Here is a 24,112-nt window from a genome sequence, read left to right on the forward strand (position 1 = left end):
CCATCAGCTGTCAGAGAGATAAACAACTACTTAACATTTAGAAGACATCTGAAGGCAGCCCTTCAGGAATTTGTGTGTGTGTGACATTTTAATGTATTTTTAATCTTTGTTGGAAGCGTCCCAGAGTGGCTGGGGAAGCCCAGCCAGAAGGGTGAGGTATAAATAAATTATTATTATTATTATTATTATTATTATTATTATTATGTGTTCATCACATTTAAATAGTATTTAGTATGGAACTGCAGCTTTTCTCAAAATTTTGCCCTTTGTTTCAGATCAAAGAAAATGTCCTTAGTAGCAGATGAAATTGAATGTGTATGAAACCACTGGTGGCTCCCATTTCCTTATTTGCTATGCTGTCCAATATTGCCTCTTATTTCCAAAAAGGACTTCTGCAATGTGGTCAGCATGATGGTATCGCAAATATTTGTGGCACCTTTTCATAACCGCCCATGACAATGCTGCCTGCAAGAGAGAACAATGTGAAAGCAAGAGAGTATTAACAAATGCCCCCAAATCAATGCAAATACCAAACAAAGAAGAAGAGGCTAACGTTAAATTAAAATTTGAAAGAATAGGTTAAAGGTAAAAAAAAAAGTAAGGTAAAGTACCCCTGGATGGTTAAATCCAGTCAAAGGTGACTATGGGGTTGCGGCGCTCATCTCACTTTCAATCCAAGGGAGCCGGCGTTTGTCCACAGACAGTTTTCCAGGTAATGTGGCCAGCATGACAAGACTGCTACTGGGGCACAGAGGACTGTGACGAGTGCCAGAGCACACGGAAACACCGTTTACCTTCCCGACGCAGCGGTACCTGTTTATCTGCTTGCACTTGTGGGATGTAAACACAGGAGCAGTCAATGACAACATTCCTAGAGTGTACATGTTAGAACATGGGGAGGGATGTCTGTCCAGCAAGCAGGTAAACTTCCTGGGACGGAACTTCCTCCGCATGTGACCAGAGGTGGGTGTGCAGGTAAATGATAAAAGCACAGGGCAGGCAGCCATCTCTCTCTCTCTCTCTCTCTCTCTCTCTCTCTCTCTGCCATCTTCCTTCGAAGAAGCAACATGCCCTCTTGGCTCCCAGCCAAGAGAGGAGGAAAGGACTATCTTCCTATAAAATAGATTCTGAATGTATGTAACCTTTTTAAGCCTGTCTGCCTTCTGGGATCATATTGTGAACAGAACGTGAGTAAACTCTTTTATACTTTTATAAAGACTGTGTTGTGTCTTGTATTTTAAGAGGGAACAAAAGGGGAAACTACCAGTGTAATTATTATAGAGGTTCTAGCGAGCCTGTGCAGACGTTACCGCTGCGAACTTAAAGGGGAATGTCATAAACTCTGCTGATATTTTGGGAACTTGTTAGCACAAGTTGGATTAGGATATAATCTCACCATATATCCTCTCCTGCACCCCAGAACATTCCCACAGCACTGGCATGCTTTTGAACTGCTACGTTGGCAGGAGCTGGGGCAGGGCAACGGGAGCTCACCCCATCATGGGGATTCGAACTGCCGACTTTCCCATCAGCAAACCCAAGAGGCTCAGTGGTTTAGACCACCGCACCACCCGCGTCCCTAATAGGTTATACTTAATAATGCAGGGAATATTATTGAGACCAATATCCTCAAAGGGGGTTATATTAGCCATTCTGCAAATTGTGCCACCTTCTGATTTTATTTATACATTTTCCCCATGTGGGACTGAGGGAGACCTCTATGGTTTTTCATACATGCTGTGAAACTATTGTTCCTTCTAATAGCAAACTCAGCTGATGAGTGTGGAGAACATTGTAGTCAAGATGAGGCTGCTCAGAAACAAGAGGGACTATTAAACCTGCCACAGTTTGCTTCTTATAGATAAGTTCTCACACCCCGGTAACTAAGCAAACCCTGAATTGCTTCAGTTAACCAGACTGTGTGAGATTGCCCATAAAGAGCCTATACTGGTATAGTCCACTGGGACTTCTGTGGACATTGTATATGAATCAAATTGCTAAAGAGACAGGTCTTGTATAAAAACTCATTTAGTTCACAATATCAAACCGTATTTACAGAATGACAAGCTTTCAGAGCACAGAACACATATACAAAATACACAGTGGTGGCGGTTGCGAGATACAAAGGTTTCTAAGAATTCCTAAGAAGCTAGCCTTTCCTTAAGAAGCCTCACCTCTGAGTTTGTCTCAAAGGTGAAGAAGTCATAGATGTTAGAGCTGGGGTAGGCAAGCTAAGGCCCATGGGCCGGATGCGGTCCAATCGCCTTCTCAATCCGGCCTGCGGATGGTCCTGGAATCAGCGTGCTTTTACATAAGTAGAATGCGTTGTTTTATTTAAAATGTATCTCTGCGTTGTGGGGCCTGCCTGGTGTTTTTACATGAGTGGAATGTGTGCTTTTAATTAAAATGCATCTCTGGGTTATTTGTGGGGCATAGGAATTCGTTCATTTTTTTTTTTTTCCAAAAGATAGTCCGACCCTCCACATGGTCTGAGGGATGGTGGACCGGCCCACGGCTGAAAAAGGTTGCTGACCCCTGTGTTAGAGGCTAAGGTGTCAAAAGCCTCCTAACATTTTCATATTTATTCCCTGAAATATAGGCCAGCTATGATCTCCAACTTTAAAAAGTCTTGAATTATCAATCTTAAATAACAGGCTGTCTGACCTAGGGATGTAGTGTGGGTTCCAAGCACCCGGGGCCAAGTCTCTTCACTGGCCGGTGTCTAACCAAGGGAGTTTCTCCTTGCAAACCAGCCCCAACCCGGGAGCAGAGAAACACGGAGCCAGGAGTGCTGCTGTGTCGCCTCACCCTCCTTTCTTTGCAGTGAGGGGCTTTGGGAAATGCATGTGGCTCTGGCAAAGCATGTTCTCCTTCATGGAGAGCACGTGTTGCGGTGGGGGCTAGCCCGCTGTTGCTGGGCGGGAAAGAGTTTGGCCACCATTAGCAGAGGGCTGGCTGTTGCTAGGGAGAATAATATGTTGCAATTTTTTGATTGACAGCCCTAGTCTTTAAATGCCCTGCACACAGTGTTGAGCTTCCTCTTTTCGCTGTGTGCATCGGATCACCCGCCCTCCCTCCCTATTTTAGGCTGTTCGCTTGACCTTGCTATGCCTGTCATGGGGTCGTCTGCTCTTGGGGCAGGGGCCCGGTAGGAATTTTGTCCATTTGGCTGATTGGCTGGTGCCATTTGGTTTTTGCCTACTGCTTAGCAAATCGTCACAAGGTTGCGGTTAGGCACTGGTTTTGGAATTGGTTGGTGGAGGGGTATGGATTTGGCTGTGCCTGCCCCTCCAAAAGTGCTGCTGCTGCAAGGGTTTTCCGTTAAAGGAACCCAGGGGCTCGCCATGCTTTTGTCTGAACCCCGGCAAGGGGCTAGGGCCACGCGAGAGCCCCTGGGAGCATTTGGGGAGAGGTGAGGCATGGTTCCCAGTCCCGCCTCTCTCCCTGGGTGTCTTATCCTTTTCTGACTTTGCTGGCGTGCGAAGTCAAACTGTCCCCGTGCGGGGTCAGATAGTCGCAACCAATGCCTAAGCAACCACTCACATTGCTTGTAGTTTAATAAAGTTGTGGCCAAAATTATGCCCAAAACCTTAAACAAAAATAATGTGTCACTTGTGTTTTATTGGGGGGTGTATTGGGGACCTTGACACACAATGCTTTCCTCCTTCCTCCCTCTCAGCTGGTCGAGGGGCGGGGTGCGCACGGGTGTCCCTTTGTTGACCACGAGGAGAAGGAGGCGTTTCTCCATCCCTGAAGGCCTGGCCTGACCATAGCTTGCCTCCTCACAGCTCCAGCCTCGATGACAGAGCTTGTCATGGAGGCACCTGCTTGCACCTCATAAATTTGCACCTGGGGCCATCGCCCCCCCGGCCCAAACATGCTACGCCACTGTTCTGATGTGGGTTGTCAGGCCATGTAACTAAGCAGAATAGAGTAAGGATCCAGAGTAAGCCCACCCCTCTGCTCTAACCTCTCTCCCCCTCTTCCCCCCAGAATGCCCATCTTTCAGAGATGGTGCAAGTTCCTCTCGTGTCAGTTCAGCTGGCTTAGCCTAAATCAGACAGAATCAAAACTGGCTGGAGCCTCTGGACCACCTTGCAAACGCTCACATTTTGTATCCCAGGCAGTCTCCTTCTAGCACAGGGGTCCCCAAACTAAGGCCCGTGGGCTGGATAAGGCCCGAGGGACTTGTTTATCTGGCCCGCGGCAACCCCCGCTGTCACCGCCCGCTCTTACCGGCGCGGCGCTGCGTGGCTGCCCACTTCCGGGTCAGAGGAGCACCAGAAATAGCTTGTGCGCATGCACAAGTGTTATTTGTGCATGCACAAGCATTCTTTCCGGTGCACATCTGGGTCAGAGGAGGCCTGTGCACATGCGCACAAGCTATTTCCGGTGCTCCTCCGACCTGGAAGTGCGCCGGAAATAGCGTGTGCGCACACAAATGGGCATGTGCTCCCCCGCTCTCCAGCCCTCCGTGCGATTGGCGCTGGAGACACAGGCCCAAGGCTGGGAAAGTGTGCTGACCCCTGTTCTAGCGGAACCTTACAAAAGATTTCACCTAACAGGCACAATCCACAGTCCTCTCCTGCAACTGCAGAATGTTATTCAATTACTTCTAAATCAGGGCGATAAGTTTGAGATTCTCATTTATATTTCCTTTTGGCCCTGTATTGATCTGCAATCAATTTTCTACGGGAAAGGAACTGAGGTGATCGGTGGCCAGCCATGAAGATTCTGAAAGCACAGTTTATTCATGCTTAATATTTCATATGGCCAGTTTAATCAGTTGTATAGACAGGGCATTAAGTTCTGAGATAAGTGGTGTGTGTGTGTGTGTGTGTGTGTGTGTGTGTGTGTGGAATCCCAGCCTCCTTTTAAATTTAATGCACCTGCCATTTGATCTTTAGTCTTTGTGTCCCATCTGGATTTCTATTGATAGCATTTCCCTGTTTTTCATATACTTATTTAAAAAATTGTGCTATGTGCTTTTATGCTTTTGATTTAAACATAGCATCTATCAAAAATCAATGCACACATTGCATATGTCTTCATTTTCATAATTTTCACAGGGACACCATTTGGTTTGTTAGAGATGAAACATCATGGATCAAAAAGGCAGAGTCTTAGCTTTTCTCATTAAAAGAATGACAGAGCTGCTTTATTAATATTATGGTCCCATGTTTTGATTCCCATTGCGGTTATATATCAGAAGTCCTGGATCCCTTGACTAAGCAATGTTAAGCCCTTTCATTCTGTGTTCTGATCATTTTGCTGTATTTGCTTCATTTTTTAATTTCCCAGTGCACATAAGTGCTATGATTTAAGAGTAGCAGAAAAATCTATCCAAGTGCTGAGATGCTACCTTAGAAGTCCTAAAGAGGGCAAAGCTTCAATTGACTTAATGTGAGAGTTTTTGAGTTAGGATTTCCATAGAATATGGAAGGTACCATATTTTTCGCACCATAGGGCGCACCGGACCATAGGCCACACCTAGTTTTGGGAGGCAGAAAACAACAAAAAATTATTCTGAACCCCAGAAGCCAGAACAGCAAGAGGGATCTGGCTTCTGGGATACCGTGTGGCTGTTCTGGCTTCTGGCATAACCGCGCCAAGCCCCCTCAGGGCAGCGGGATGAAGGCTTCCCCTGCCCAAAGAGGCTGCGCAGGGCTAAAGCAGAAGCCAGGACAGACGCGTCGCTGAAGGGGCACTGAGCCTTCTCTCTCTCTGAGCCTTCTTTCCTCGTTCATAGGAAAGGTGCTGCACAGAGAGGGAGAAGGCACAGCGCCCTTCAGCGAAGCTGGAGAAGGAACAGAAGGAGACCCTTCTGTTCCTCCTCCGGCTTCGCTGGACAGGCGCGTCGCTGCGAAGCGGGAGGAGGAATAGGAGACCCTTCTGTTCCTCCTCCGGCTTCGCTTGATAGGCGCGTTGCTCAAGGGGAGCTGCGCCTTGTCTCTCTCTCTGCGCAGCGCCTCTCCTTCACAGGAGACCCTTCTGTTCCTCCTCCGGCTTCCAGGACAGGCGTGTCGCTGCGAAGCCAAGGAGTCTGCATTCGCTCCATAGGATGCACACACATTTCCCCTTCATTTTTGGAGAGGAAAAAGTGCGTCCTATAGAGCGAAAAATACGGTATCTAAGGTTTTTTTGAGCTTTGCAAAAGCTAAAGATAATTCACAAGTGTTATAAGAATATAGCATAAATATTCATAAATGCACACATATTTAATATATATGAACCATGCATCTGAAATAGTAAGGGAGAGCAATCCTGAAGCCATTTTGACTCTCCCAATGACCTCAAATATTCCCCTGCAGTAAGGGAGGCAAATGGGGAAAGCCTTCCCATTGTCTTTTTGCTTGTGAATCCTGTCTTAAAGGCATATTTATGTATGAATAAAGTGAGCCTGTGACCTGGATTCAGGAACTAAAGTATTAACCACCACAAAAGAATGACCAGACTGCCCAGGTAATGCAATCAGGTATCTTGACAGGCAGGATTTCTGCTGTAGACCGCCTCCTGTGTTGTATTTCTGCTGTAGATCACCTCCCCTGCTGTAGACCACCTCCTTCTGTGATGTATGTATGATGTTTTGGGGGTTGATCTTGGGCTACAGGATGGGCAATTTCAAAAGTCTACATAAGGGCTTGCGCACCATCGTAATACAATTGCCATTGACAGCCTCAGTCTAGTTCTTAAAAAAGACAAGCACACTGGATGACTTACATAGCTGGAGAAGGTAGATAGAGCCATGGGAGGTAAGTCCAGAACTGAACAGGACACTGAGGACTCAGCTTTACAGCTGCAAATAAAATGTTTTAAGTGTGTTGTAAAATACAATATGATGGGACGCGGGTGGCGCTGTGCGTTAAACCACAGAGCCTAGGGCTTGCCGATCAGAAGGTCGGTGGTTCGAATCCCCGTGACAGGGTGAGCTCCCATTGCTCGGTCCCTGCTCCTGCCAACCTAGCAGTTCGAAAGCACGTCAAAGTGCAAGTAGATAAATAGGTACCGCTCTGGCGGGAAGGTAAGCGGCGTTTCTGTGCGCTGCTCTGGTTCGCCAGAAGCGGCTGGCCACATGACCCAGAAGCTGTACACCGGCTTCCTCAGCCAATAAAGTGAGATGAGCGCCGCAACCCCAGAGTCGTCCGTGACTAGACATAATGGTCAGGGTTCCCTTTACCTTTTAAAGTACAGTATGCAAATGTGACACTAGATGGTGATGGTGAGCTATGGCAAATTCAATAAATGTTTCACACACAAAAAAATTAAGCATTTTCACAGCGTTTTTTTATATATGTGTAGATTCCACCTGAGTCAGATGCTACAGTTTTACCAACTAAGGAGCCACTAAATTCCCATCATTGAAACTGATTCTGGTGATTAGAAGAAGAGTTTGGATTTGATATCCCACTTTATCACTACCTGAAGGAGTCTCAAAGCAGCTAACATTCTCCTTTCCCTTCTTTCCCCACAACAAACACTCTGTGAGGTGAGTGGGGCTGAGAGACTTCAAAGAAGTGTGGCTAGCCCAAGGTCACCCAGCAGCTGGATGTGGAGGAGCGGAGACACGAACCCGGTTCCACAGATTACGAGACTACCGCTCTGAACCACTACACCACACTGGCAGGGAAGCACTGGAACTGGAACTGCCCATGGAACCAGATCCCTGAGCACTGGGTCCTGTAGAACCAGAGTCAGAGCTCTCATGGGCATCTTCTCCTGGGCTGAAGGAACCAAATGCCTCCCAAGCTATCTCATCAGTCCAACAGTGGAGGGAGCACTCTAGGCAGGAAACCATGGAGCACAGGAGAAGTGCCAGCCTTCAGGCAAGAGGGTTGACCTGAAGCACTCCAACAGGGGAAAGACCTTAGAAGAGGTGGTCTCACTCTCATAACTTCTCCCTGTCATAACTGAGAAATCCTGACGAATGAAAGAAAATTAAAATTGGTTAATCTGATTTTGGTACAGTGGTACCTCGGGTTACAGACGCTTCAGGTTGCAGACTCTGCTAACCTGGAAGTATTACCTCGGGTTAAGTACTTTGCCCCAGGATGAGAACAGAAATCACACGGTGGCGGTGTGGCGGCAGCGGGAGGCCCCATTAGCTAAAGTGTTACCTCGGGTTAAGAACGGTTTCAGGTTAAGAAGGGATCTCCAGAACGAATTAAGTTCTTAACTAGAGGTACCACTGTACTGTGGAAGATACTAAAATAGATTAGAATGGGTTAGAATAGGTTAGATTACAATAAACACATTTCTTTCAGTGCAGTTATTAGTTGTCTTATCTCTTTTTTCAGTCAGGTTACTATCTTAATAGATTGTGGGAATGCTGTGCACATCATTTATCTTGATTTGAGCAAAGTTATGGGTGATATTCTGGTTAGTCAACTGGTTAAATATTGGGAGTCATTGGGAAGAATCACAACTGGCTAAAATCCTGTACTCAATGTGTCCTCAACATCCTAAGGGAGGTGTCTGTTGGGGTGGTACATCTGCCCGGGCCATATATTTTCAGCATTTTATCAGTTAGATGAAAGAATAGAGGGACACCTTATCAGTGTTGCAGATGACACAAATCTGGAACATATAGATTGGTTTACAAAGATGTTATTAGAGATCCCCCTTTGGAAGATTTAAAAGACAATTCTTTTATTTGAGGGTTCTTCCTTTTCATAGTTGCACAGTGCAGCTATAATTCCAAACACAAAGCACACATTGTCCCTAAATCCTGAAGCCATCTTCAACTGATGGTGGATTAAAGATTTGCTGATGTGTCTATGAGCAATGTTGTCTTTGAACTGAGAAAATCCCTTTCTTCCCCTTCTCTTTTGTTCTTTCAAAATTCCGAGGAGCCTTCCTTAGCACTAGTCTCCGCAGCAGATAAGTTTTATCTACCGAGTATCAGCAAAGTGATAAAGGAGACGACAGCACGGCAGCAGCATAAAACACTACAGCAACTTGCTTAGTGGTGCAGTGAAGTGCTTCAATAGCTGATGATTGAAAATGGAAGCTTAATGGGGTGAGTGTGAGCAAAGGAATTAGAATAAATGCCGCCCTATGCAACACAGCACAAGCCACTAAACAAATCTTGTGGAGTGGAAAAAGCAGATCCGAGCCAAAGATTTGTGAAGGCAACCAAAAAATATGATGCTAGCCAAGCAGTCATCATCAGCTGCTGAGAACATCAGGTCAGTCCTCTCCTGCCTGGCCAAATAAGACCACCTCCCTTTTGACAACTGCAGTGGCAGCAGCAACAGAAACAATTTTTTTTATTTATTGAAGATTTTATCTCAACAAAATAACAGAAAAAAGAAAGGTTTACACATATGTACATGTTTGTAACACAAAGCATCACCCCACCTCACCCCCCATCGGTTCAACATAACTCTAAATGTGAGTTAAAATCTGACTTCCTTCCATCGTTGCTTGACCTTAATTAAATAACTTATCTTTACAGTTGTGTTGTTATACTGTATTTGACAAATATTCTGATTTTATTTGCATTTGTAACCTTTCCCCCTTACCACCTCTGTTCTTTACATATCAATATTTCTGTACCGGAGCAATGTTTTTTCGTATATTCATTCACGCAACTCCATTCTTTTATTAAATTTTTGGTTCTCTGATAGCTGCCATCATTTTGGCCAATTCAACAAATTCAGTAAATTTGATTTGCCAATCTATTATTGTGGGCTCTTTGTCTCCCTTCCAGTTCTTTGCTATAAGAACTCTTGTGGCAGCGGACAACAACAGAAACTATTTTGAGACAAAATAAAAAAAATCCTTCCAGTAGCACCTTTAAGACCAACTAAGTTAGTTCTTGGTATGAGCTTTCGTGTGCAAGCACACTTCTTCAGATACACTGAAACAGAAGTTGCCAGATCCTTCTATATAGTGAGAAGGTGGGGAGGGGTATTACTCAGAAGGGTGGTGGGAATGGGAGATAGGCAGATAGCTGGGATGAGCCTGCTGACGACTCTTAACGACTGTAATGGGTCTTACAGGAAAAGGCAAGGGGTGAGAAGGTGAGAAATGGCTTAGTCATGTAGTCACTTAGTCACTAAGCCATTTCTCACCTTCTCACCCCTTGCCTTTTCCTGTAAGACCCATTACAGTCGTTAAGAGTCGTCAGCAGGCTCATCCCAGCTCATAGTCATGTAGTCACTTAGTCACTAAGCCATTTCTCACCTTCTCACCCCTTGCCTTTTCCTGTAAGACCCATTACAGTCGTTAAGAGTCGTCAGCAGGCTCATCCCAGCTATCTGCCTATCTCCCATTCCCACCACCCTTCTGAGTAATACCCCTCCCCACCTTCTCACTATATAGAAGGATCTGGCAACTTCTGTTTCAGTGTATCTGAAGAAGTGTGCTTGCACACGAAAGCTCATACCAAGAACTAACTTAGTTGGTCTTAAAGGTGCTACTGGAAGAATTTTTTTTATTTTGACTATGGCAGACCAACACGGCTACCTATCTGTATTTTGAGACAGACACCTAAAGGCAGACTTTTTCTTTCTTTCTTTCTTTCTTTCTTTCTTTCTTTCTTTCTTTCTTTCTTTCTTTCTTTCCTTCCTTCCTTCCTTCCTTCCTTCCTTCCTTCCTTCCTTCCTTTCTTTTGTAAAATTGCTTTGAGTTGCCTGTGGCAATAACAAGTGTCTCACAAATTTGTTTGTTTGCTTGCTTGCTTGCTTGCTATTGAGAGTAATAGACTGCAGGTCCATTTCAGACTTCATTTGTGGGGATGGATGGCAGAGCAACACATGGGGTTGTTGTTGTTGTTTAAGAAGATCCAGCTTCATTTTCTTAAAGGACGATAAGGGCGCTGTGCTCTAAACCACAGGGCCTAGGGCTTGCCAATCAGAAGGTCGGCAGTTCGAATCCCCACAACAGAGTGAGCTCCCGTTCCTCAGTCCCTGCTCCTGCCAACCTAGCAGTTCGAAGGCACATCAAAGTGCAAGTAGATAAATAGGTACCACTCTGGCAGGAAGGTAAACGGCGTTTCCGTGCGCTGCTCTGGTTTGCCAGAAGTGGCTTAGTCATGCTGGCCACATGACCTGGAAGCTGTACGCCGGCTCCCTCAACCAGTAAAGCAAGATGAGCACCGCAACCCCAGTCGTCCGCGATTGGAGCTAATCTTCAGGGGTCCCTTTACCTTTAGCTTTAAGGGCTCCAAAGTTGGTTGTTTTGGGGTTTGGGGCATGGGGAAAGCAAACAGATTATTAGAAACTGTGTTGGGGGTGTAGTAGAAGCTGGAAGGACAGAAGATAACCTGGAATTTATTTTCAGGTCACAGTCCCTCTACAGAGAAAACTAGCTAGTTTTCCTTTCTCCCCATGCCCCACCCAACAAGCAAAAGCATCAGCTCCTTTCAAATATCACAGATATAATCTATAGAGGTTATCTTTGGCCAGAGCTTCAGTGATCTCATGCCGAAGAATTGTTCAACATATGACAAGTGGCCCCTAGGGTCACAGTCTTTGAAATGTGACAACTGAGGCTTTCCAGCACAGTTTCTGGACAATAACAAAAGAAAAAAGAGAAAGTTTCACTTCTATTGGCTGTTCATAAGTTTTAACTTAACTGTACCTCGTAGACTTGGAATGCTAAAAAATGTGAGGCATGATATGTTCAGTTTGTGCATCTCTGTGTTGAGAATTCTTGTAGGGCTCAACAGAACTCTGTTCTCCGCCACCTTCCTCAAATATTCCTGAAGCAGAAGTCACATTCATTTGGCATGGAGGAAGATTGAATCATAGAATCATAGAATCACAGAGTTGGAAGAGACCACAAGGGCCATCGAGTCCAACCCCCTGCCAAGCAGGAAACACCATCAGAGCACTCCTGACATATGGTTGTCAAGCCTCTGCTTAAAGTCCTCCAAAGAAGGAGACTCCACCACACTCCTTGGCAGCAAATTCCACTGTCGAACAGCTCTTACTGTTGGATTGAGTTATGGTTCAAATGATGTATGGAAGTGAGAGCTGGACCATAAAGAAGGCTGATAGCCGAAGAATTGATGCTTTTGAATTATGGTGCTGGAGGAGACTCTTGAGAGTCCCATGGACTGCAAGAAGATCAAACCTATGCATTCTGAAGGAAATCAGCCCTGAGTGCTCACTGGAAGGACAGATTCTGAAGCTGAGGCTCCAATACTTTGGCCACCTCTTCATGAGAAGAGAAGACTCCCTGGAAAAGACCCTGATGTTGGGAAAGATGGAGGGCACAAGGAGAAGGGGACGACAGAGGACGAGATGGTTGGACAGTGTTCTCGAAGCTATGAACAGTAGTTTGACCAAACTGTGGGAGGCAGTGGAAGACAGAAGTGCCTGGCATGCTCTGGTCCATGGGGTCACGAAGAGTCGGACACGACTAATCGACTAAACAACAACAACAACAACAACAATGGTTCAAATCCTGGTACCTCTGCTCCAAGGATCTCAGGCAACACAGATTGGAAAGGAGGTCTGTGAGAGCTACTGCCACTTAGAGTAGACAATACAACATGTAGATCAGTGGTCTGATTCATTATAAAGCAGCCTCATATAGCCATTTCTTATTATTTCATAAATATTTCACACTACTTTGTGGAAACTTTAGGGTTTTTTTTCTTTTTTGATTAAATGGTCTATAATTTTTGTCAAACAATAATTTTAAATATTATTAAGTGGCGTGGCCCTCTTCCACTTAACAGGCTTTTAAAAATGAAATCATGTGAAATCATATGCCTTATTTCTTCAGATACTGAAGAAAGGAGGCAGCCTTTGGAAAGTACAAATTATTCCCAATATTTTCCACTGCTACTGTTGGAGAACACCATCTGACTGCCCAACACGGATGTCCCGAAGCGCCATAATTAAATTATACCACTCTCATTTCCTTTACCAGTTGACTTTTTCTCCCCTTAATGAGCAGACACATGCTGTTTTATCTTGAATCTGATGGAACAGTTGATGTAAAAACATCATGCGTTGGACATTTGTGAAGCTCCTCATAATCATGTCGGGGAAGAGGTGAGCAACAATTTGAAATAGTGCCAGCTTATCTCACTGCTGACAAATGATGCCCCACACTGCCCAGCTGGTTCGACTGTTAAAAAGGTAAAGGGACCCCTGACCATTAGGTCCAGTCATGGACAACTCTGGGATTGTGGTGCCCATCTCGCTTTATTAGCTGAGGGAGCCGGCGTACAGCTTCCGGGTCATGTGGCCAGCATGACCAAGCCGCTTCTGGTGAACCAGAGCAGTGCACGGAAATGTCGTTTACCTTCCTGCCAGAGCGGTACCTATTTATCTACTTGCACTTTGACGTGCTTTCGAACTGCTAGGTTGGCAGGAGCTGGGACCGAACAACGGGAGCTCACCCCGTTGCGGGGATTCGAACCGCCGACCTTCTGATCGGCAAGTCCTATATATGCTACAGAGCCAAACTAGAGGTCTTGCTACATAGCATCTCCATGACAGCATCCTGTTGCAAGGGCTGATGGAAGCTGGAGTCCCACAACATCTAAAGGGACTTAGTATATCACCACTTAGTATGGAGATGGGTCACAGCCTAGCTGGGATTGATTTTACATGTTCTGAATTTTCTCTCCCACAGGCTATTACTTTTGCTGTTTAAAAAACTTGCCTGCTGACCTTATCATAGGAATATCTCATCATCTGTTAATCCTGACATCCTTTTGTGGAAGTAACTTGCATTGCCATAACCCAATGCAAGCACCACATGTCAAAAATCAACTGAAATGACTTGCAATCCTATTGGTAGTTAATAATGATGCCTTGACTGATGATAGGTTGGAAGTTGTTAGGAACAATAATGACAATTCAAGATGTGTCAGAATGTCAAATTCATGCTTAATTCAATGATTGGACCCTGATTGGCCACCTAAGTGATAACAAAATGTATAAATGGATGGCATAAAGGAACATATAATAAATGACACTGTCATAAAAAATGTTCAGTATAATTAAACCTCTTGACTGTTTGGCACAGAGGAGTGTGGGATTTTATTGAGACATGATTAATCATTTCACATTATGTAAAGGTGCTTTTCTATAAAAATAATGAATTGACACTGGTCAATTTATGTTAGGTTTCCACTGAGTTTGAAAGAAACCACATCACTTCACAGCATTAAAAAAGGCTAAATGCTCAGGTATGTTTTGCAAGAGATAGAACCATAGCTCAGTGTGATGTACAAGATGGGAACTGGCAATTGGTTAGTGCCACCCACTGACTGCAGAAATTACTTTATAGGGACTGTAAATTCAAAATCTCAGAATGTATTTTCCTTACCAAAAGAATATCTGCAAAGACATTCTTAGAAGCAGGCAACATGGAAATTTTATAATCTGAAAAGCCAACATTTACCTGAATGGAAGCAATGCCAAATTTCTGTGATTACAAAGCCACAAAGGCAATGCCTGGGTCTTTAACAACCTGGGACAAAGTTGTTTGTCAGAACGCCTCCTCCCCTATCAACTGGCCCAGGTACCCTGGGCAGCAGGAAGGGGCGGGCCTTCTCTTTCTCCAACCAGTAGGTCTAGCTCACATGGCATAGGGCCTTCTCTGTTGTGGCACCCTGCCTATGAAATCAAACCTTCCAACATTTCTTCAATGAAAATAGGAACATCCTATTCCATAATAATATTTTACTATTTATTCCCCACCCATCTGTCTGGGTGGCCCCAGCAACTCTTGGCAGCTTCCAACACATATAAAACATAACAAAACATTAAACATATTTTTTTAAAAAGCAACATTTTCTAAACAGGGTTGCCTTCAGGCAGCCCTGTTCAGGGAAGCTTTTAATCTGTGATATTTTACTGTATTTTTTGTTTCTATGGAAGCCGCCCAGAGTGGCTGGGGAAACCCAGCCAGATGGGCGGGGTACAAATAATAAATTATTATTATTATTATTATTCAGGTGGCTCAGGGGTTGGATAACTGCATATCCCCCAACATTTCTCCAATGAAAATAGGGACGTTCTAAGGAAAAGCGGGACATTCTGGGATCAAATCAGAAAGCGGGGTGGCTTGGAGAGTCTGTGAAACTCTTTCTCCTCAGAGGTGTGGACAGATCCAATGAAGGGCAAGGAAGAAGCCAGTACAAATTACCAGAAGAGAAGAAGAAGAGTTTGGATTAGATATCCCGCTTTATCACTACCCGAAGGAGTCTCAAAGCGGCTAACATTCTCCTTTCCCTTCCTCCCCCACAACAAACACTCTGTGAGGTGAGTGAGGCTGAGAGACTTCAGAGAAGAGTGACTGGCCCAAGGTCACCCAGCAGCTGCATGTGGAGGAGTAGAGACGTGAACCTGGTTCACCAGATTACGAGTCTACCGCTCTGAACCACTACACCACACTGGCTCTCAGGGGTTGGCAATCCAAAAGAAGGCCTGGTGCCCAACTATCTTGCGCATGTAATTATTAGCTCTGTCTGTCTGTCTGTCTGTCTGTCTGTGTATATAATATTCAATACATACACCATTCTGAATACAGCTTGTGGACATGTGCCGTTTCAGAGGCACCCTCCAGGGAAGCAATGAGAGTTCAACCTCGGCAAAAGGACTTGAGAAGGGGTGAGGAGCTATGAGGCCTGGGAAGAGTTCTGAGGGATGCCATGAAGGCTGCATTTGGTCCCTGGTTTGATGTTCCTAACACCTGGTCTAAAAGTTTAATTCACTGTACAGCTCTATAGAATTCTATACAACAGGACGCGGGTGGCGCTGTGGTCTAAACCACCAAGCCTCTTGGGCTTGCCGATCAGAAGGTCGGCAGTTCGAGTCCATACGACAGGGTGAGCTCCCATTGCTCTGTCCCAGCTCCTGCCAACCTAGCAGTTCAAAAGCACACAAGTGCAAGTAGATAGATAGGTACCGCTGCGGTGGGAAGGTAAACGGCATTTCCGTGTGCTCTGGATTCCGTCACGGTCTTCCGTTGCACCAGAAGCAGTTTAGTCATGCTGGCCACATGACCCAGAAAGCTGTCTGTGGACAAACACTGACTCCCTCAGCCTGAAGCGAGATGAGCGCTGCACCCCATAGTTGTATTCGACTGGACTTAACCATCCAGGGATCGTTTACCTTTTTACCTTTAAACATATATACTAACTCCGCTGAGCTCAGTAGGGCTTACTCCTAACGCAAACTGGGACTGCAGCCTAAAAGAGCCTACACAAATACACTTTTCTGGTTCTGCCGAGGATTTGGGGTATGTGTGAATGTGTTTAAAATCTAATCTTGTTCCTTGGCAAGGCTGCCAACGTTTGTGTATATTTGCTCCAGATAGTGTTCTTAGCTAAGCCATCTGTAGAAACAAAACTCCTGGAAAATGCACCTCTTTGAATAAATGAATTAGGTTCAGCGGTGGGGAGTATGTTACACTTGATATAAATAATTGCATTTATATCTTCTTGTTACACCGTGAGAGAGGAAAGACAAACTCGCAGAGAGAGAGAAAACCCTTAACCCTGAAGCCCACCCCCTTTTAGATGACTTCACAGCTACACCTGCCGACAATGAAACACTAACATCTCCCCATTTTTTTCTTATTTCAAGTGCGCGTATGAGAGCATTGCCTAGCTGCCTGTGTCGATAGAAAGTACATGAAAAGTCATCTGGAGAAAAAAGGCACACACTGACTCCCGGCTGCTAAATCTTAACCGTTCTGGCATTACATATTTGTCGAAATGGTGCTGGAAGCTCATCCATTGATTTCCTTTTTTCTCCTCCTTGCCCCATGCGCTGCAGCGACAGCCACCTTAGGAAGCACGTAATCCCTTAAGCCACGAGAAACCTACTCACTGTTTGGCTTCCCAAAGCTTTAATCATCTCCATTTTTTATTCCTTTTCTCAGTATGTGTTTCATTACGCCTGTCTGTGCTGAAGAACTTGGCCTGGGTTTTTCTTTCTTTCTTTCAAGCCAGAAGGTTTGTTACTGAAACAAGCGGCTACCTTAAAGACTAAAAGAAAGAAAGAAAGAAAGAAAGAAAGAAAGAAAGAAAGAAAGCTGTTAGCTTTTGGTCCTATTTATTAATTTTAGATAGTTTGGGGGCGGAGGATCCAACCAACGCATCCTGCCAGTGCAAAGATTTATGCTTGTACAAACAGAACTTTCTCCCATCCTCTCGTGCACCCCTAAATTTGTTCTAGGCCGTGATTTTTTTCTAAAAAAATGTTTAGGGGCACTCTCATTTTGACTCAAGAAAATTTTATAGTTCAAATCGGGAAAAATAAATACAGTAAATGGACGAAAGTACAAAGAACATGCATTGCCTCATTTCCTACTCATAGTGGAATACTGCCCTTCAACGAGGTCAAACTTTCATCAGTAAAACACCACATATCCACATTCCACACTGCTTCACACATTAAACGCTCGCTTCCGTCTGAGACTCAGGAAACACCGGGAAAGGAAATGAAGCTGCCATCAGAGGTGGTAACAACGAAACTGACCAATCACTCTGCTAGATTCCATCTTCACCTTCACACATTAAACACTCGCTTTTGTCTGAGACTCAGGAAACACTGTGACAGGAAATGAGGCCACCATTGGGGGCAGCAACCAAACTGACAATTCACCATGCTAGAGAAGAAACTAAAAATTTTATTCCCCTGGAATAAATTTGAGGAGGAAGTGGGGTATGCACTGGGGAGGAGAGGGCTGAGGTTCTGTTCCACAAATGCAAATCCTTGCATTGATTGGAATGTGTGAGTTGGATACCATAAGAACATAAGAAGAGGCTGATGGATCTGGCTAATGGCTCATCTAGTTTAGCATCCTGTTCTCATACTGGTCCAACAGATGCCTGCGATATTGTCATTCGTGAATGACTTAAGCCCTGTTAAGCAGAGCATAAATCAGATTTTAAGTAAAAGCACAGATGAAATCCATAAAACAAATATACATGAAATAATTATCATTGAAAAGCAAGGAAAAAATCCATTTGAACTTTAAAAATGAATATAGGTATATAGTAAATTATATGAGTATAGCAAATCATATGAGTAGGATCCAGAGAACTATTTGTTGGGCACTATTATTAAGATATGTGAAAATGTCCATCTATCCAACAGATACTACACTTAGACATTTGTCAACAACTAGGTAAAGGTAAAGGACCTCTGAATGGTTAAGTCCAGTCAAAGGTGACTATGGGGTTGTGGCACTCATCTCACTTTCAGGCTGAGGGAGCCAGTGTTTGTCCACAGATAGCTACCGGGTCATGTGGCCAGTATGATTAAACCGCTTCTGGTGCAACGGAACACCGTGAAGGAAACCAGAGTGCACAGAAATGCCATTTACCATCCTGCTGCAGTGGTACCTATTTATCTACTCACACTGGTGTGCTTTCAAACTCCTAGGTTGGCAGGAGCTGAGACAGAGCAACGGGAGCTCACCCGGTTGCGAGGATTCGAACCGCCAACCTTCTGATTGGCAAGCCGAAGAGGCTCAGTGGTTTAGACCACAGCGCCACCCGCAGTCAACAACTACGGTAATAACAGAAGGAAGAAAAAGGTATAGGAGGAGGACAGGAAAGAGCTGGTGGGGCTGCAATATTGTATTTGTGCTCCAATATCCAACCCTAATTTGTATTGGCTTTTGTCCCTCTCTATTCTGAACATCCTAATACAAATGTTGAAGATCTAGATGCAGATGCCAATACAAATTAGGATTCCTCCCTTGTTTTATGGATTGAGGCTTGATGCAGGCCGAAAAGAACAACAATACCTCTTTTGTGAAGCCTTTATCTAGCCCCCACCCTCAACTAAAAGGAAGCCTAAGTACAAATAATTGCATTTGCAGCTCATGTGCATTCCATATTCTTGCCTGTCTCCTAATCCACCTCTTTACTTCTCTCTTTTGTCTCTCACACTGCTTTTTCACCCAGGTACTATTTATTTATTTATTGCATTTATATCCCAAAGAGCACAAGGTACATGCTTCTCCCCTCCCCCTTTAATCCTCACAACAAACCTGTTAAGCAAAGTGTAGAAGCATTGACTGTCCCAGTGAGCTTCATGGCTGAGTGGGGATTTGAGCCCTGGTCTCGTAGGTTCTGGACAACACTCAAAGCACTGCACCACTCTCTAAAAGAAAGGGAGCTACCTGTTTTCAAATGTGTAGTACAAACTTCACAGAACTATTTTTAACCCACCTGGCAAGGGTGTAATCCAAAAGGTGAGAGAAGGGATGGAAGAGAAATTTGACTCAATGAATTTAAAGGCAAACTATCTAATCCACACATTTTGAAACAATGTGCAAATCAAAACAAAGCCATCCTCCAAAATTCGCACTTTTCTGAATTTTGCAATGTTGTTCTCCGGCCACACCTATTTTAGAAAAAAATCATATTTAAAGGAATAGGTTGGTGAAAATGAAATGACATACAAAATGCATAATATTGGGAGAAAATGCTTGCAAAAATGCTCACATTAGTCCAAACTGCCTACTAAAATGTGTTTATTGGGATAAATTTACACCAAAATACTGAAAATTCGTATGATTTTTTTAAAAAAATCAAAATTGCTCCAAAAATTTGGAGAACTGAATTTGAGGCTGGAAAAATGAGAAACTGGACGCACCAAACTTGATAGGTCTTTCTGTCCCTTGGTGAGAGTGAAAGGGTTCTCGTCCTGTGGCTTTCAGCTGAAGTGTGAAATGAAAAGAACATGGGTAGACTGCTGGAACAGGCAGTGTCTGAAGCAGCCCAAGAGACACCATGACCCTAACATATTCTAAAACCTGAAAAGACCTCTCTAGCTACACAAGATACCATCTCCAGTCATTAGCTCTCATTGACGAAACACTCTCTGGGTGTGGGAAACCTTTGTCCCGCCAGTTGTTGCTGGGCTACCACTGCCACCTTCACTTGGCCACTGGGCATGCTTGATGGGACTGATGGGAGTTGTAGTTCAGCAAAATCTGGAGAGGCAAAGGTCCCTCACCTCAGCCCTAGAGCATTGTTTCCCAAACTTGGGTCTCCAGCTGTTGTTGGACTACAACTCCCATCATCCCTAGCTTACATACTCAGTGGTCAGGGATGGTGAGAGTTGTAGTCCAATAACAGCTGGGAATTCAAGTTTGGGAAACACTGCCCTTGAGGATGGGAAAGCTCATGAGAGATGGCCACTGGTGTAGCATCTCATTATATACTCATGTGCTTCACCAGTTGACTTTTTGCTCTGCCATTCAGCTTTTAGAACATGCTAAAAGCAAGCACTAAAGCTATGGTTTTCCCAGTAGTGATGTATGGAAGTGAGAGCTGGACCATAAAGAAGGCTGATCGCCGAAGAATTGATGCTTTTGAATTATGGTGCTGGAGGAGACTCTTGAGAGTCCCATGGACTGCAAGAAGATCAAACCTATTCATTCTGAAGGAAATCAGCCCTGAGTGCTCACTGGAAGGACAGATTCTGAAGCTGAGGCTCCGATACTTTGGCCACCTCATGAGAAGAGAAGACTCCCTGGAAAAGACCCTGATGTTGGGAAATATGGAGGGCACAAGGAGAAGGGGATGACAGAGGACGAGATGGTTGGACAGTGTTCTCGAAGCTACAAACATGAGTCTGACCAAACTGTGGGAGGCAGTGTAAGACAGGAGTGCCTGGCGTTCTCTGGTCCATGGGGTCACGAAGAGTCGGACACGACTAAACGACTAAACAACAACAACAAAAGCAAGCATGAGCTGTTGTGCACACTTCTTTCCCTTGCTGAAGTATTACACTTTCCAAAAAAGAAACTCCCAACAAATTTCAATAAGAAAGAAAGAAAGCTCCATGTTGTCACATTTCCTTTGGACCACATCAGTGAAAATGCAATCCCCAATTGACTGGTCACACACATTTGTAACAAAGGTAAGTAGCGACTCCACCAAGCCTCCCTCTTCCTCTCGGTGGGCTTCTGGTTATTATAATGCTGGGTTTTGACCTTCTAATTACTTCTCTGTGTTTTGGCCTCTGCTGCGCAACAAGTAGCCCGAGCACTTTTTGATCTCCTTGGCCATCAACCACCTCCTACTAATCTCGGCAGGAAAACAAACAAACTCTTGGCTTAATGAATACCTTTCAGTAATTTCAAAAGAGTTGCAGAAGCTTTTTTTAAAAAAAGCTTCTGTGGCTTTGAACAACTCCCTCCCTCCCTCCCCCAAACAGAAACTGGCTCCCTGCCCTTGCCTTTTCCTTTGGTTTTTAACTTTCAGAAAATTGTAATTAGAATGGTGCCTGTGTGATGCTACAACCCACCAGTCTCTTTAGCACAGGTGGATGAAAGAAGGCTGGGAGGGGGAAAACACTTCATTAAGTTTTAAATAGAAGTCCACTTTCCCTGTTTGTTTGCTTGCCCCAGGTGTTTCATTCCAGTCCCTTAAAAATGAATCCTTGGAAGCCATACGACACAGGGCACACATCAGCGTATTCCTTGTTGGCGTCTGAAAGGCATCCTTGGCCCATGACAACCTACAGAGAAAAAGCTTTGTTGCCCGATTTCTTTATTTGTTTTATTGCATGTATATCTCACCTTTCCTCCAAAGAACTCAAGCTAACACACATGGTACTCGTTCCTTTCCCCCATATTTTAGTCTCACAACAACTCTGGTGGGTAGGTTAGGCTGACTGGGCTCAGGAAGAGAGCCGAGTTTCAAGGCTGAAAGGAATTTGAACCCAGGTCTCTCAGGTGCCTAGTCTGACACTGTGACCCCTATGCTACACTGATAAGATGAAAAACCTGTTTCACTTCCCATGGTAGTTCATACTGGATTACTGACTGGGTCATATGTAACTCCAGTAGAACAGCTGGTCACTTGGGTCAGTCCTTTGATACTGTAGCACAGGTGTGGAGAACATGTGGCCCTGGAAATGTTGCTGAACTTAAACACCCATCAGTCACAGCAAACATGCTAGTGGCTATGGATGGTGGAAGTTGTAGTTCAGAAACATCTGGAAGGTCAGAGGTTCCCCACACATTTCAACAGTAAGCTACTTGCTATGAATATATTCTCTGATATTATTAATTATTTTTGTATCTAACCCCATACCTGCAGAACTGAGGGTGGTGTATCAACACAGGCTGGGGTTTTTTTAGAGGCATCTTCATTTGATGACTGTTGCCAGGCAACTGTCCATTTATCTAAGAGCACATGATCATGGTGTGCATACAAGAATATGCAAGGCTGGTCCCTTCTAGTGCAACATTCTCACTATCTTCTATTGTATTTGCTTGTCCACTGAGGTACTGGCATATGAAGTTCAGAATGGATTAGGACCCAAGTACTTAAAGGAGTAGCTCCCTCAAAACCATCAAATTCATGTTTGAGATCGACAGGGACGCCCCTGTTTGTGATCCTGCCCATGGACATGACTTGTGAGGTGGTGACTGAAGAGAGGGCTTTAACTGTTGTGGTGTCCCTATTATGGAATGTCCTCCTCATGGAAGTGCAGTTGTCCTCATACTTTTAATTCTTAAATGCCAGCTGAAGGCATACTTGTTTGCCCAGATTTTTGGAAGATAAATCTGACTAGAATCTAGCAATGTTAGTCCTGTTGTCCTACACTGGTGTTTTTAGGGGAATACACTGATAACTGGATTCGCTTTGTATCAGTATTATTAGAAAGCGTCTACTCGGTGTCTTTCTAATTTGACTTGTTATTCATGTCAGAATCGGATCAGTTAAATTCAAATCACTGGTTTCCCACATTAACTATAAAGGAAAATCCAAAAACAGCTGTAACTCCCCACTCCTTTTCACAGAAGTGGATGAAGTTTTCAGGCAAAGGAGCCTCTCCAGAGTGTATTAACCTTGCCAAATTGTCCATCCAGGGATTTCCATGCAGATAAACCCAAGTTTTATTGAAAATGAAAAGCCTCCAGGCACTGCTAACCTGATCATTCTTGCCAGCAAAAAGTCCTGGGCAAAAAGTTTTGCTTGTGCAAAGGGGCTCCCTGTTCCACTATGCACCTCCCTCTGAAATTGGCTCAGAAGTGGGGGAGGGGGACCAGAACACCAGAGAGGTAGAAAGGCTGGGGTTGTTCCATCTGGCAAGCTGAAATTCTTTTGCAGATGGGACGTTTTTCAAAGGGCAACACTGAATTATTCCCTCCAAATTCTTACTTTTTGGCCAGAATGAATGAAATTTGTAGACATGGTTGAGTCTTCTGTGGAGATGAAACTGCCAGCTTTCAAAACAATAGGTGCTGTGGTTCTTTCACAGGGGGGCACTACTATTTTGGCATGGGTAGACCTCTCACAGTGTTTCCCTCTCACAGGGAAAAGTGCCAGACCTAGAGGAGAGAGGGAACCAAACTTTAATTAAAAACTATAATACTGGATGGCAAGAATTCAATGTAATGAAATCAGAGGTACCCAAAAACTGAAGCCAGGTGGGTGAAATTTCGAGCAAGCAAAGGAAAACTGGGAGAAAACAACTGGAAAAACGTAAAAAGCAACACTCGCACACAGTGGTTGAGGGTGAGAGATGACAGGCTCTAAGAGAGGTTTGCAGAAACCTAAGGAAAAATAAGAGAGAAAAACAGAATGGTTTGGGGAATGGGGGACAGAAAGAGTTTAGAATAAACAAGGAACAAATAAATTAATTAATTAGTCATAACCAGTCTAAAGCATTCTGAGAGGGGAGGGAGGCAGCAGAATGAAAGGAAACTGATTGAAGTATTAGTTTTTAAATGTATATTAGAAAGCAGAAAGTGATTGGAAAGGATGCTAATCATCCAGCCTGCTTTCCCAGGAGTGAAAAAGAAACATCACTTGAACGGAACATCCCACCCACAAATCACTGTGATTAGAAAACAATTCCCTGTGATTAAAGCCTAGGTCTGCCTCTCCTAATAAAATATCCCAGTCTAGAGTTGCCATACGCCCAGAATTGGGTAAAACTACCCCCCCCCCCAAAACACTCAACAACTTTTCTGACGGCAACCCTTTCCCAATCCCCACCTCTCCACTCCTTACTCACTTGAGGTCAGACTGTTTCCCTAGTTAGCTTGGTTTCCTTTTTTTTTTTTTTTTAATTGGAAAAGACAAAATGCAGTTCTTCCCCCCAACCCTGCGCCTGAGTCCACAGAAGAACTTGTAACACAGCCTGCTCCTCAAAGTGTTTGT

The 24,112-nt window shown here is 44.4% G+C and overlaps 1 long non-coding RNA gene across 3 annotated transcripts; it reads right to left on the bottom strand.

Annotated features, from left to right (window-relative positions):
- Positions 1-247: 247 nt before the first annotated feature.
- Positions 248-24,112, bottom strand: LOC308458700. Of its 3 annotated transcripts, XR_013977624.1 has the most exons (4): positions 23,967-24,112; positions 23,452-23,502; positions 16,803-16,952; positions 248-465 (listed from the first exon to the last, which is right to left on the bottom strand). It is a non-coding gene; the product is annotated as an uncharacterized lncRNA (long non-coding RNA). The 3 variants fall into 3 exon arrangements; XR_013977625.1 differs by lacking the exon at positions 248-465 and having other exon boundaries at positions 16,300-16,952; XR_013977626.1 differs by lacking the exons at positions 248-465; positions 16,803-16,952 and adding an exon at positions 19,161-19,331.

Source organism: Podarcis pityusensis (assembly GCF_964106645.2).
Source record: "Podarcis pityusensis genome assembly, chromosome: 1".
Classification (NCBI taxonomy): domain Eukaryota; kingdom Metazoa; phylum Chordata; class Lepidosauria; order Squamata; family Lacertidae; genus Podarcis; species Podarcis pityusensis.